Source organism: Ammodytes marinus, assembly GCF_949987685.1.
Source record: "Ammodytes marinus genome assembly, chromosome: 11".
Lineage (NCBI taxonomy): Eukaryota > Metazoa > Chordata > Actinopteri > Uranoscopiformes > Ammodytidae > Ammodytes > Ammodytes marinus.
The window spans coordinates 7,074,683-7,090,371 of NC_137215.1; the positions used below are offsets into that span (position 1 = coordinate 7,074,683).

The window sequence follows — 15,689 nt, forward strand, 5'->3', positions numbered from 1 at the left end:
AAAGGACGCACACGCCCAGATAGAGATGAACGGTGACAGGACAGGAGTGAATGAAAAGCAACAACAATAAAAAGTGCTGGCTGTTCTTATCTCCCCCCCCCGATGTCCCCCTATCCGTGTGTCTGGTGGTGACAGCGTGTGCTGCCCATCCTGTGTCAACAAAGCGCTGTATTTACATAAGCCGTTTCCCGTCGGGCACAGCTTCTGTCCTGAGAGCGATGGCGAAGGCGGTCGTGATTAGATTTACAGATGAAGATTAATGTGAACAGAGGTAATCGCACAAAGGCATAAATCACAAAGAAAAAAGGCTGGAAGCACTGTGCTTGACCTTTTTGAATGGTGATAATGATGCTGGAGTCAGATATATGCTCCTACTGGGGAGGGCCTCAGCATGCGTGAGTTAAGACAACGCTGTCATGCATACAAAATGTGTGTGCGTGTGTGTGTATCTAAGGGGGGAGGGGCTAATAGTAAGGGGCAGTCATAAGTGGCGTGCATTTAGATGAAAGCGAAAGCATGTATGAAGCTGTCAGTGTTGCATGCAGGAGAGAGTGAGGGGAAAATGAGTAAATGCACACAGATACATAGCGACAGGCTGATACCTGGCACTCAGGCGCTACCTTTTAAAGGGATAGTTCAGTGTTTTTGAAGAGGGGTGGTATGATGAGGTACTTAATGCATAGCTGGTCTGTAACCTTATGGAGATGGATGGGTAAGGATAGTATTCCTACGCCAACTGGTGCTGGTGTGGTGCAGCATATCAATCCGCCAATCAGCTGTTTGTTTAGTAATACACATAGATAGTAAATAATATGGATGTAGCATCCGGGCTGACCTCAGTTATTCACACGGCATCCAATAATCCTGGTTTGTGCGCGTCACCATCTTGTGAGATTTTTACTCCGCCTCACTCCTCTTGCCGAAAATGGGAATCGACATCATGTCGGTGGGAGGGAGATAGCTGACGTATACCTCCGAGGCAAAGTGAGGGACAACGGGCGGAGAGCTGTCACTCAAGAGATTGCGCCAATACATTTTAACCTCTAAAAAAATAAAAACTAGCGTGGGCCAAAAAAATTCACCCCCCCCAGTGTTGTCATGGAGATATGACCTAAACATACAGACTAAAATGGTTTTGTGACCCAGGCTGTAAATAGGTTTAATAAGACTTTGAAAACGGCCTATCTAACAAGTGAGTCAAAGAAAAACTGCTCGTCTTGGCGCCACCCCCAGTGGCACTCTCTGGTTACTACAGTTGTAGGTCACTTCCTTATTGGATGCTGGTAAAAATCGCTGAGGTTGGGGCTTGGTAATACATGGCCAAAGAAAAAGTGCAAACATAAACGGCGGTCTGGCGGCAAACAAAATCCTACATTTAGTGTAAAATTAAAAAAAGTATTAGGTAAGCATTTATATACAGTAGCCTATTTATATTTTCTTTTGAACCCTGTCTGCAACAGTAGCTCCAATGCTTCTGCTACAGCGACGTCTCCCCCGAGCTCCTCATAGTGACTGCACTGATCGCCCACTCCATAAGTTAGCACACTAACTACTCACACCTAAGTACCTCACACAACCCCACTTCAATAATCCTGAACTATCCCTTTTAAGTAGGAGGTGAAACCTGTCCGTCCCTTTTGTCCGTCTCCCTGTCTGTCCGTGCACCGCAGAGCATCAGCAGGGTTATTAGAGGAGCCCTGTGGCTGCCACTGATAAGGCCTGTGTGTATGGGTGCTGCTGCTTGCTACTGACAGACAGCGCTGCCTGCCTGCGTGGCATAACACAAGTGGCCCTGGCCGGGGGATTACTGCCTGCTTGCCTGCTGCCATTTCTGCTGATGCCTTTCTTTATGTTATCCTCTCCTCCAGTCACATGTGTGCTGTTGCTGCATTTGAATAACCTGGGCTGATTTTGTAGGAAATGGGACTCCTCTGCAAAAAATCTCCACCTGCATACAAATGAAGGCGCGGGATATGATTGTGAATATAAAAACGCTCGTACACACGACACAGGCAAGACACACACACATTCAGACCTTTATTAGACCAATCCCTCCTTTTCTACCCCCCCCCCCCCCCCCCCCACTGCTAGTATAGTGGACCCAACTGGTTATTTACATGCTCTGTCACTTACTGGGAGGAGTGATGCTGATGGGTAAGGAGGCTCACTAATCCACTCTGCTGCTGTCATTAGGGGAGAAGCAAACAGACTATTACCACCTCCTCCTCCTCCTCCTCCCTTTCTCTGCTCATCATAATCCACACACACACACACACACACACACACACACACACACACACACACACACACACACACACACACACACACACACACACACACACACACACACACACACACACACTCTAACACAAAGCTGTGATGTGATTGAGAGTGCCTCTTGTTTCTTTAGCACTACTGAGTGGAGCCCTGCTTTGGTAATTGATCCTGTTTGGTACATGGGGAGGAGGGGAGAGAGCAAGACAGAGAGAGAGAGAGAGAGAGAGAGCAAGACACAGAGAGAGAGAGAGAGAGGGAGAGAGAGAGCAGGAGGGAGGCCCTAAGTGTTGTCAGTTTGCTGCATTCATTTTTCAACCAAGGCCAGTGAGGCTGGAGGGACGGAGGAGGGGCCCCACAGCAGAACTCTTTCACAGGAACCACTCTGTACCTAATGCTAACCACCGCTGCTTTCTTTGTCTGTCTTCGCTATAACCATTCCCGGTTGACTGGTGCTAATTCTAAAATAGGTCTTCTTTCAATGACACTCAGTGATGACTCGAATGACTCAGCCACTCCAGTCCCAGCCCTCCTCCTCCTCCTCCTGCCTATGACATATTTGTTTTCCTCTCGTTGCAAAAAATAGCCCTTCTGGTGGTTGTGTGACTGACTTGCGCCTCTTCTTTTCAGAGGTTGTTTGTGTCTTTCTCATGACGTACATTATGCCCAGCTGATAATAGACAGACAGGCCTCACTCTGGCTCTGGGCCCCTTGGTGGTCGGTCACTGCTGACTCACTGAGGATGTGACGTGGCCAGCTTTATTAGAAGGCGAGAGACTGAGCTAAAAAGGTGCACAAAAAGATTCAGCTTTTGCCACGCCACACGCTGTAGCACCAATGAGCTATTAGTAGTGTTTTCTTCGCGTGTTCAGTGTCAAAATAGATCCCATCCTAGAATTAGTACTAATTTTCCAGGATGCATGCTGCTGCTTAAGCGATTTCTTTGTCCGTCACAGGCTAGCGCACACTTCTCCCATGAGTGACTAAGAGGTGCAAAAAAAAACAGCCACAGTGGACATCACTTGCTGCTGACGATTTTGTCACAGATATGATGAGTCATGGTTTCAATGCTTTTATTGAATACTTCCTATAACCAATTTTCTCCGGTGCCTTGTTTTTTTTATGCCCGGGAGATGTAAAGTAGCTCATGCAAAGTATCTTTAAAAAAAAAAAAAACTTTGTGATGACGCAATATGTAAAGCACACTGTGGGAGAGAAATGTTTGGGGGTTGATCATCCACTGGAGTTATAGTGCCAACAGTACAGCAGAGCCCAGGGAGGCACCAGTAAAGAGCAGAAGTCCTAATCGGTCAGGCTGGGCCACTCCACATGCAGTGGACAAATCTTCCCTCGGGGACTAATAAAGTTCACTTGACTTGACTCAGCACACCACACCACACTTTGTCACAACACAGACCAAGTCCAAACTAATGTGGATAGACCTGAATATAATGACTGGCACATACTAGTATAAATTGTAGATGTTAAGGTTTAGGAATGAATGAGACGTTCATAAATTTGAAAGGCTTGAAGAGACCCATTAAAAAAAGAACATCATTTTTTTTTTCAGTTATCAGAGCCTGTGTCCATTGTAAAAGGTCAAGCTCCAAAACTACTGATCCTACATTTCCAGCATTTCAACTCAATAATTCATCTCCCACTCAAGCTGTAAGACACCAGTTTATAACACAAGCTCTCTTATCAAGCAGTAGTCTTCAAGCACCAAACAGAAAACTATAGTTCAATCCATACTACAACCCTTGGGCTGTGCGTCTCGTGGTAAGCACTTTGAAGTAAAAGAAAAAAGTTTTTTTGGTTTAATAAAAACTAAAATATAGTTTGGTGTGAATGAAACAGAGAAAATGAAAGACTATATCTATGGAAAAAAGTATCCGTAGGCTAAATCTGTGTACTGCCATATATTGTGTGACATTTTAACCTCGGACTGACAGCATACCAAAACATTACAAAAAGGCAAGGCAGGGCACACGGATGAACTGTGTAATTTACAGCCCCTTGTCAGGTCAACTACACGATAGTCCTTTTCTCCACCCTACTCAGTCTTGTCCCACACAACAACAGGTGTGTTTCCCTCTGGCAGGTCTCGGTTCCTCTGCACCGCCCCTCCCCTCTCCTAAATATCCTGTCGCACCCCTCCCGTCAAGCTTAGCTAGCCAGGACAGGCCTTCTTCCACTCCAAAAGCATGATTGCATTCTTGAGCTATTCCACCACCCCCCTCCTTCAGAACAGAGCCCTCCGCTTCTCTCTCTCTCTCTCCCTTTCAAGTACAGAGGCTGCAGGCCGCCCCCCTCCCCCCCCCCACCCTTTAAAGATGTAATCTTGGAAAACACTGAGACATCTCCGGGATTATCTTAAATGTCTTCAGTATGTCAACAGCCCTGGCCCTTGTTGCTGCGCAGCACTGTGCTGTTTAAAGGGGGTCGGCCCTGCAATGACAGCATAGCCAAAATGCAGCGTCGCCGAGGTAACCACAGGGTCAACTCCGGCAGACTCCCATTCGGGGGCCCAAACCTCGCACTGTTTCCCAACTGGACCATAACAGACACAATGAAAATGATGTATTCTTCCCCCCCTGCATGAGACGAGGCTTCTTGTGTTTACAATGGAAGGCAATAGCAGGGCAGTGCTATCGCGCTCAGTCACAGATGGTGTGAGGTATAATAGGTGAGGTCCACTTATGTCACGGCATTTCTCCAAATGTTTTGAGAATCGGAGTGGTGCTACATGTTAACTGAGCATACACAATGAGGTGTGTGTGTGTGTGTGTGTGTGTGTGTGTGTGTGTGTGTGTGTGTGTGTGTGTGTGTGTGTGTGTGTGTGTGTGTGTGTGTGTGTGTGTGTGTGTGTGTGTGTGTGTGTGTGTGTGTGTGTGTGTGTGTGTGTGTGGGGGGGGGGGGGGGGGTGATGGAGTGTAAGTCACAAGAGGGAGAGTTGCTGCTACACAGCAAATTAGAGGCACATAAGTGGGCGCTGCTTGAAAAGGATCTTGACTTTGTAATCATATCATCAGATGTTATCGGGAGGAGATTTTTTAGGAAGGGTAAGTGCTCGGAAACTAAATCAGAGAGGAGCTGCCTTGGGAACGCGTTGTTATCATAATTACCTGCTGAGCGATGACTGCAGAGCCGGTGTTGATGTTGACGCGGCCCTCTCCTCTCCTCCTCTCTCCTCTCCTCTCCTCTCCTCTCCTCTCCTCTCCTCTCCTCTCCTCTCCTCTCCTCTCCTCTCCTCTCCTCTCCTCTCCTCTCCTCTCCTCTCCTCTCCTCTCCTCTCCTCTCCTCTCCTCTCTCCTCCTCTCCTCCCTGTCTTGTGTGTGGGCTGCTGCTGCTGCCTTGCCTTAGACACATCTCTTTGTACTCTGTTCTGTCTGTGTGTGGTTGTGTTTTTCCTTTTCTTTCATTTGAAAAAAAAAAAAGGAATATTTTTTTCAGCCAGGAACACAGACCGCAGGCAGAGAGAAAGAAAGAAAAAGAGGCAAATATTGTTTTGGTGAGATCTGGCAGTGAGATAGTAGGGGCCAAATTGCGTCAGTGTGTGAGTGTGCGTGCTTGTGTTGTGCAGGTGCTGGCAGGCTCCAGCAGCAGTTTGCTCCCCGGGAGCCGGGGCGATACCGGAGAGGAGAGAGAGACCTCATCTTCTCCATTTCAAACAAACAACCTGCTCCTGCCTGCATGCTGCGCTTGTTTTTTATTACAAAATGATCTCGTTTGAATGAAATGCAGCCGCGGCCCTCCTCCTCCTTCTCCTCACCGTTTGGCATTTAAACCAGAGGAAATAACAGATGATGATATCGGAGGGGGAGAGAGAGGGAGGGAGAGAGAGAGTGATGGAAAGAGAGAGAGGGAGAGAGAGAGACTTGAGAAACACTTGACCTGTTTGTTTGGGGGAAAAATGCTATTCCTCCGTTGCTAATTTCCTCCCTGATAAGTATCTGACAGCTCCTAGTAAAGTGTTTTATCTTGGCTAGAAGGGAAATGGCTTCTCTCACTCGGAGCGCCCAATCGATTTTCGGAGAGACTCTGCTGCTGCTGCTGCTGCTTTAAAATTGCATTCATTAGTTTTTTTTTATTAAGAGTTGGTCCATTTACATAGAGGTAATCAATTACATATATTAGCCTATACTTGCTTTTAGCTTAACACGGACTTTCTCCTTGCTTCTCCTTTCTTCTCCTTCCCTTACTAATACACTGCTGCAAATTCTCGCCTCTTTTCCTCCTAACATCATTGACTGCTGTTTGCCGTGTTGGGGGGCATTGATTTTTACTGCTCTGCCTCGCTCTCTCTCTCTCTCTCTCTCTCTCTCTCTCTCTGGTTTAACAGTTGATGAGTTGTGTTAAGACGCCCAGGGACAGCCCTGCCTGTTTTAAGGAGATGAGGTTGGCTTTTATAGCTCTCCTGCTTCCTCGGCTCAGAGATGATAAGGTGTGTGTGTGACACTGTGTGTGACTGTGTGAAGGTGTGTGTGTGTGTGTATGAGTTGAGCAGCCTCTTGAGACTGTAGGACTCCCCCCCAGGAAGCCAAAGTAAACGTTGTGGTGTTAAGGGCTTTCAACATGGGCAATCTTTGGGTTTTGTCATCTCCTGCTTTTGAATGACTTTAAAGAAACACTTTGGTGCAGAACATTGGGTTTTATTTCAGTCAATGAGCAAGACACATCATCAGACGCAATTACAAGGATTGAAGCGTTAAGAGTTATACCAAAGCATTTATGAAGGCGTTTACATTCAAAGGTGACAATTTTTCGTCTCACAACCCCTCACACACAGACATACCACACTCAGAAGACATACGTACAGACACCAAACCTCATTTAACACGATTAGTTTCTTTTGAAGATTTTTACCGCATGCCTCTTATATCCCGGGATGAAAGACTTCACACTTCTGACAGTGAAAAAATAAATAAAGTAAGAAAGCCGCAGTCTGCAGAAGCCAGTACACGAAGCACTCAGCTCTCTTCACTGCAATATTCAACCAAGTTATTACAGCAAGGAACACATTGGTTTGTGCTGTGTTGCTCTCAACACCATCTGTAGCGCGCGGCTCAAGTGGTAGCAATTTTCTTGTAGCCTCGTGTCTCTCGCTCTCTCTCTCTCTCTCATGCTCTGAACCACAAGCAAGACTGGATTGCAGATCTCAGCTGGATGTTCTAGTGCATTTAGTTTCTCATAAACGTTTGCATTCTTCAGTGATTGCTCCCCGGCAGCTTCCAATATGCTGAAAAGTACACTTCCATCTCAGTATTTAGCTCTCTCTCTCACACACACTCACACACACACACACACACACACACACACACACACACACACACACACACACACACACACACACACACACACACACACACACACACACACACACACACACACACACACACACACACACACACACACACACACACACACACACACACACACACACACACACACACACACACACACACACACACACACACACACACACACACACACACACACACACACACACACACACACACACACACACACACACACACACACACTTTGAAGCCTGTTGTCATTTTAGACTGAGTATGAGAAAAGCCTCCTGCTGCAATACAAATGCCTGTAATGTTTTCTTCTACCAACCCTAAGGTTGCTAAACATAGCTGTGGTTGCTAAATTATGTCTACTTGAAAAGATGGAAGGGGAAATCAGCAAGTTAAAATCAGTTTTCATGTAATAATGTAATCAGTTTCAGGATGTATGGCCAACTTGACCAAATTAATATTATTATTTTTTCCTTTAAACCCATAACCTTTTTACACATTCTCTGCACACTCGTTTTTTAAAGAGGGGTCTATCGGTGCGTGTTATAGCTGGGTAATATCATCCTAATAGGCTTACCTGTCAGCACTGTACGGGACATGGACCCTGTAAATCACATTTGCCGGCGACACCTGCTCGCCTCCCCGCGTATTTATGGCTTTCTCCTCCGCCCTGTCCTCTTCTTCTTTGGCCCAAAATCAACCCCCTCTTCCCACAGTGTGTTCTCCAGTATGTTCCCTCTCTTCTCAGGGATTAAATGAACCAGCAGGTGTTAGGATGTATGGACTGGGGGGCCCCCTCTGTTTCAGCCCTATATACACCCACTCCTGTCAAAACCATCATTGTATTGTTTTCCAAAGGAGATATTTGAGATTTTACTCTGGAAGAGAAAATCACGTCACCTTTTGTCACCTTTTGTCACCTTTTGTCACCTTTTGTCAACTTTAAATATGTTATATGCTTCATTTTATTTTAAGCAACTAAGGTGGAGTTAGTGATTCTGGAGAATGCTCGTTGTCAAAATCACTTTTTTTTTGTCAAAATCAGTGACTATCTCCTCATGATCCGCTTCCTGTCCATACTGTGTGTACGCTTGAAAAAAAAAAAAACGCAGTGTTAATTCACAACCTAGGCTCTGTAAACTGGCATGTTGCTAGCAAGGGTGGGCCCCCTTTGTTAACATACAGTCATATGAAAAAGTTTGGGAACCCCTCTCAGCCGGCATTATAATTGACTCTGCTTTCACAAAAAAAATATAAAAGTGGTATGTCTTTAATTTACCAGGAACAGCTAAGTACTGGGATGTTTTCCAAACAAAGATTTTTTGAAAAGCAGTATTTGGTTGTATGAAATAAAATAAAATGTGAAAAACTGGCTGTGCAAAAATATAGGAACCCTTGTGGTTTTGTTGATTTTAATGCCTTTAACAGCATGTAAAACTGATGACTTTAAACACAAAGTTGGTTGGATTATGTTGTTAAGCCTTGAACCTCATACAAATGTCTGTTTAATCATGAGAAAATGTATTTTAGGTGCCTAAATGCAAGTTGCACTTCTCTTTGACTCTCTGCTGAAGTGAGACAGAATGGGATCATCAAAACAGCTCCCAAAAGATCTGAAAAACAAAGATTGTTCATTATCATGGTTTAGGGGAAGGCTACAAGAAGCTTTCCCAAAGGTTTCAATTGTCAATTTCGACTGTAAGGAATGTTGTCAGGAAATGGAAGGACACAGGCACAGTTGCAATTTAACCCAAGTCTGGAAGATCAAGAAAAAAGGAGCGGCATAGGTGGAGGATTGTGAGAATGGTTGCACACAACCCACAGATCACCTCCAAAGACCTGCAAGAACATCTGGCTGCAGATTGTGTATCTGTACATCATTCAACAATTCAGCGCAATTTGTACCAAAACATCTGCTTTTTATAAAGACCAAATAACTTAATTTTTGTCTCATCAGTCCAAAGCATTTTCTTCCAATATGAAGCTGGCTTGTCTAAATGAGCTTTTGCATACTCCATGCAACTGTATCTGTGGCGTGGGCGCAGAAAGGGCTTCCTTCTCATCACCCGGCCATACAGATGTTTTGGTGCAAATTGCACTGAATTGTAGAACCATGTACAGATACACAATCTGCAGCCAGATGTTCTTGCAGGTCTTTGGAGGTGATCTTTGGGTTGTGTGCAACCATTCTCACAATCCGCCGCATATGCCGCTCTTGTACTTTTCTTGGTCTGCTAGACCTGGGTTTAACTGCAACTGTGCCTGTGTCCTTCCATTCCCTGACAACGTTCCCTACAGTCGAAATTGACAATTGAAACCTTTGGGAAAGCTTCTTGTAGCCTTCCCCTAAACCATGACAATGAATAATCTTTGTTTTTAAGATCTTTTGGGAGCTGTTTTGATGATCACATTCTGTCTCACTTCTGCAGAGAGTCAAAGAGAGGTGGAACTTGCATTTAGGCACCTAAAATACCTTTTATCATGATTAAACAGACCTTTATATGAGGTTCAAGGCTTAACAACATAATCCAACCAATTTTGTGTTTAAAGTCCTCAGTTTTACATGCTGTTACATGCATTAAAATCAGCAAGACCACAAGGGTTCCCATATTTTTGCACAGCCAGTTTTTCACATTTTATTCAATTTCATAAAACTAAATACTGCTTTTCAAAAAATCTTTGTTTGGAAAACATCCCAGTACTTAGCTGTTCCTGGTAAATTAAAGACATACCACTTTTATCTTTTTTGTGTGAAAGCAGAGTCAATTATAATGCCGGCTGAGAGGGGTTCCCAAACTTTTTCATATGACTGTATCATTTACATTTCATTTTACAGAGCCTAGGTTGAGTATTAACACCAGATTTTCTTTTCAGCACATTATTTTATCATAACGTCAGTTAAAAAAAGGTGGACATACACCCAGGGAGTGCTAATACCTTTATTCTTCTCATCAAGCACAGTGTTTTATATAAGACACATCGTAGCTAAGGTGTAGGCGGACTGAGATATATTAAAACATTTTGCCTGTGTTGCTGTTTTAGTTCCTTTGAGTCAGTGCGTTTACATGCAGACTCATAATCGGATAACTAAACGAATAAGACTTCAACAGGACTTTTAAACTGCATGTAAACACCTTTATCCGATCTACTTCGCACACAAATCGGCACAATAACGGACAAGAGAAGTCGGATAAGAACACCTAGATAACTCGTTCATTGTCGGCATTCTCTCTGCATGTATACAGGGATCGGATATCGCATATCGGACTTCTCGTTATGTGCTTGTGTGCCTGCGCGTTATAGGCTACACCATGGGTTATTGCCGGAAGGGAACCGGACGTGGCTCTAAAACCACTTGTTGAAAGGGCTACAGCGCCACCTAGCATAGTGGAGAGACAGCCATGCATCGGACATTTATCCGATTTCTGAAAGGCCATGTATACTCAGACAAGTGACACGGTCCGTTCGAGTGTCTAGTTCGATATACTGTATGTCTTAATCCAATCTAGTTGTGCCATGGAAACGCACTGACTGTTACTGATATCAGATCTGGTCTTCTTCCAGTATTTGTCTACGTCAGTGGATGTGTCTCAGAGGCCAACCTTTCTGTGACTGTGATTTTTAGAAGTGAACCAAGATATATTCTGAACGGCCACGAGGGCAGCCCGGAGCAGAGGAAGCTTGTTTGCACCAGTGTAGAGATTGTGAGTGATGAAACAATGGCAGAGAAAAGAGAGTGGTGTGACTTACTGTCTATACTGGAGACTGACTGTCTTTGCCAGAGATAAAGACTTGAATAGATAAGCATGTTAGTACTCTGCTTGTTGTGTGCATTTTCCTCTCGTGATTTTCCGTCAGGGGGTAATGTTAAGAAAAAAGTATTTCTTTTAAAACATAGATGTTCCTTCCACTTTAAATGAAAATTCTTAATATAAAAAAGGTATTTAATAACTAAAGATTACTTTTTATTTTCTAATATAAATTTGACTTTTCTCTTGAATGCTGAAGTTGTCATTTGCTGTATTGCTAATCTGTACGCCTGTGTGTCGTTAGGAGTTGCTTGTCTTCTCAATGTTGACTGACAGTTCACAGTGCGTCTGCCAGAGTTAGTTATAGCCACATAAGTGGAAGAGGAAGTTCCACAGAGTATGTGCCTATTTCCTCTCTCTTTTAGCTCCATTTTTGGTCCCCACCAACTAAAAGACAGGAAACACTTGGCCCTTAAGCTGCTCAACACTCCACTATGTTCACTAGCTAGTCGCTAACTTTGTCTGTCTGTCATATGGTGCCGGGCTGGTGGTGTTCAATTGGTTTACTGCAGCATTTTTTGCTGAATAGTTGGTTTTGGCGCCAGTTCACAATATTAATTAGAGAGTGTTCTGACTCAAAACAGCAAAGTTATGAGTCCCCAAAACCGAAAAAATGCTGACAAAAAATGATGTATTTACTTAACTGCTGCTTTTACCATCTGAGTTTTATCCCGTTTGGCATTAGCACCCAACACAAAGTACAGCCGAGGTTTAATGCTATTAGTTTTACACGTTTGTGCTCATTAATCTTGTACAAATAAATTGTTGAGCCGATATTGTCACACTAGCCATGTGGAGGGGTTAGCTTATAAATGCTGGGTTGTGTAATATCTAGGCTAAATATGTTACTGCATCACACAGCTTTCATAATTAATCTTACACCAATCGAATGGAAGTGCAGATGTCCAGAGACAGAATAGGGATTTAGCGTAGTTAGGGCTACCCCCTAAAGTGTGTGTGTGTGTGTGTGTGTGTGTGTGTGTGTGTGTGTGTGTGTGTGTGTGTGTGTGTGTGTGTGTGTGTGTGTGTGTGTGTGTGTGTGTGTGTGTGTGTGTGTGTGTGTGTGTGTGTGTGTGTGTGTGTGTGTGTGTGTGTGTGTGTGTGTGTGTGTGTGTGTGTGTGTGTGTGTGTGTGTGTGTGTGTGTGTGTGTGTGTGTGTGCGTTCTTGGCCTAGCAGGATTTGTATCGGCCTGTAAAGGGTGCAGCGGAGCAGTGAGGAGAGACTAAGAGAGGTGTATTAAGGCAGTGAATCTCGCCGCTGTGTGTGTGTGTAATAGAGTCAGGATGAGGGCTGACCAAGAGCCAGGCTGCTGATAACCTTTAGGAAGGACATTGTTCCTTTGCGGGTGGGGGGTGGGGTCGCGTCAGGGGTGTGTGTGTGTGTGTGTGTGTGTACAAGGACTGCTGCAGTGTACACACACAGGCACAGCAGCAGCAGCAGCAACTTGCAGTGAGTGTGATAGGTGGTGCAGTTGCTCATCGGTTCATTGGTTTTCCAGCAGGGTTAGGCGCTAGAGTAAATGGGGCAGTATAGCACACACACTCCCTCATGGCTTCTCTCCCGCCCGCATGCATTTTTCAACACTGGGGATGTATTTCTCTGTGATACATTTGTCCTCTGTCTGAACCAGGCTATCCCTGCCTGGCATTCCATTAAAAGAAATTTAACAGCCCTCTCCTCTCCTCTTTTCTTTTCCCCCCTCTGCCTCCCTTTTCCTTTCCTTCTTCAGACCAGCGCTTTAAGGAGTGGACCGTGTGTGAGGAATACATGAAGGGCTGGGTGGAGGAGGGGGCGGCCACCTCAGTACCACCAACCAAGGTCAAAGTTCACACAGGTAAATACATTGTACTTTATGTCGTGATTGCACTCTCTTTTGATGCATTCTCAGGCTGTTTTCTCGGAGCACACTTGGCACGCTACAAGGTCCAAAAAGTGAGGGAGCATTATGGCTGCTTTTGATTGGACCCTCCTGGGCTGGTGGCGGCTCGGGGAGGATACTGGGAACTGAGCGGTCTGCAGCTGCTGTTTATGAGGAGCTGTGTGCTAGGATCTGTGTTCTGTGGCCCCGTCCAAGAAGAAAAAAAAACCTAAGCCAGTCCCCGCCGAGAAAGCCTGTGGCCAGTGTCAATACTTGGAGAATAGAACAAAACCATGAAGCATTTTTTCCAAAAAACTCTCTCTCTCTCTTTTTTTTTTCAGTGGGCAGAACTGAGGAATAGGAAAATATTCATGGTTAGCACAGTTTAGTAGTGACAGAAAGTAAAATGCAAGTGTAGCTTGACCATTTAGTTCATTTCTCGACTATGTGAATAAAGCTCGGTCTAAAGCGTTAGTGCGTAACTTCTTTCGCCCCAATGAGTAATTACAAGAAAACTGTCGGCACTTCGGCTGTATGTCAGGTTTTTTTCTTTGCAGTAGAATCAACAACTGAAACATTTCTTGGGCGCTTCTTGAGCTCCTGCGCCAGTGTCATGGGTTGACACCGTCGGTTTGTAAACGCTGCCATACTGAGAAATAAAGTGGGAGTTTTGTGGAGCTTAATTATCAACTTTGTGTCAACTCATTTGGCAACGACTTGAATGTGACTGACATTCCTTTATATGAAAAAGTTACGCACTATATCTTTAATCCAACTTTAACCTAAATGAACTATAAGCATATTATGGTAACTTGATATGAAATGGAACATTTCGAATGGCACTATCCCAATGAAACATGATAGTCTGTGGAGCCTGGTTCAAATTCAAAGGTCTTGTTCATTTATAATCTTTCTGATGGCCCTGAACCAAATAATTTTTAAAGTAGGTGCAAAACTCAGCCACCTAGCTCTAATTTCACACTCTCTTTTTGCCTATCCTGCTTCATTCTTTGCAACCAGGGATTAAAGAGGATTGGGGGGTGTGTGTGTGTGTGTGTGGGGGGGGGGGGGGGGGGTTTGGAGAGTAGGCGGTGGTGGTGGTGGCAGATCCAGGAAGCAAATGGATAAATAAAGTGCTGGTTAATCTTCCTATGGTGCGGCGTGTGTGTCTGAACACTGAGCAATGGCACCGCCCGGGGAACATCTGCCACACACACACACACACACACACACACACACACACACACACACACACACACACGCACACACGCACACACGCTAGTCAGACAGAGATACTGTACACATATGCGCGACTAGCAGGGATCAGCCAAAGCGATAAGCACACACGGACGTCAGAGCACAGAGAGCGACAGGTTTAACACACAGATACAAGCGACCGTCGGCACAGTGACAAATGGTGGGCAGTGAAAGTATGGAGGACGCTGCCAGCCGACAGAATGTGTCAGCTTATGACTGCAGCGACATAAAAGTGTATCGGAAGACAAGTTTCTCTGCCTTTCTGTGTTGCTGTCAAAGTGTATTCATCTCCTTTGCTATCCGTGGAGTCAAATCTTTTTTTTTCGTATACGTTAACACACAAATAGCGGCACCAACAGTTGATCAAACAACTGTGCAATTGAGACAGAATTTGGTCAGACAGCCAGCCAGCCTAAACAGGATGAGTAATGTAGAGCTCCCCCCGGCTTAATTTGTTTAGAAAGCCTATCATCGCTGCAAACATGTTACAGACTGTTGCCTTTTACAGAGGACCTACATTTTTTTTTCTTCCCCCAAAAGTTTAATCGGATGCATTTTGAATGTTGGCGGCCGCTGCATAGTGTGACCAGTGTTGACACTGAACAGAGTGGCCATTGTAAGGTGATGGAGTTGAGATGGAGAGAGTTTGTGTGTTTTTTTTATGTGTGTCTGAGATTGTTATGGTTGGGTGGATTCCCCTCGGTGCACGCTTGTGGTGAAATTTGTAGTTGTGCGTTAAAGTACAGACATCTCAACTACTATGTCGTTTTCAAACGAGTGGACGTGTGGGCCTGTAGTCTGAGTGTGTAACCGTTGGGTTAGGCAGTTTTTGTCAATGTGTTTGTCAAGGCCTCGGTGCCACATGGCATTCCTAGATAAAGCGAAGGATGTCAGCGCTCCTAGGGATTAACTCACACCAAGGGAATTAGCATCCCGTCCCCAGTCATCTTTTTCATTCTTGTCGGTTTCTTTCCCCTCCATTTTGGGTCCTGCACCCCTCTTCTTTACACCCTCTACTTACCGGTACACCCGATGTGAATGTGTACATATGATTGCAGGTATGGCGGTGCACAAAATATACTCCCGAGTGCCATTCTATGTATGTAGGTATAACAACATATGTTTGTGTGTGAGAGAGAGAGAGGGTTACAGATGCACACAAACATAAGATATGAGAAAAT

At 44.8% G+C, this 15,689-nt stretch overlaps 1 protein-coding gene across 1 annotated transcript in view; it reads left to right on the forward strand.

Annotated features, from left to right (window-relative positions):
- zmiz1a (zinc finger, MIZ-type containing 1a) overlaps nt 1-15,689 on the forward strand; it is a 121,365-nt gene that overhangs the window by 15,043 nt on the left and 90,633 nt on the right. Inside the window, exon 2 of the mRNA XM_080036294.1 lies at nt 13,123-13,227. The gene's annotated coding sequence lies outside the window, so the exon portion shown is untranslated. The remainder of the gene's footprint in view (nt 1-13,122; nt 13,228-15,689) is intronic.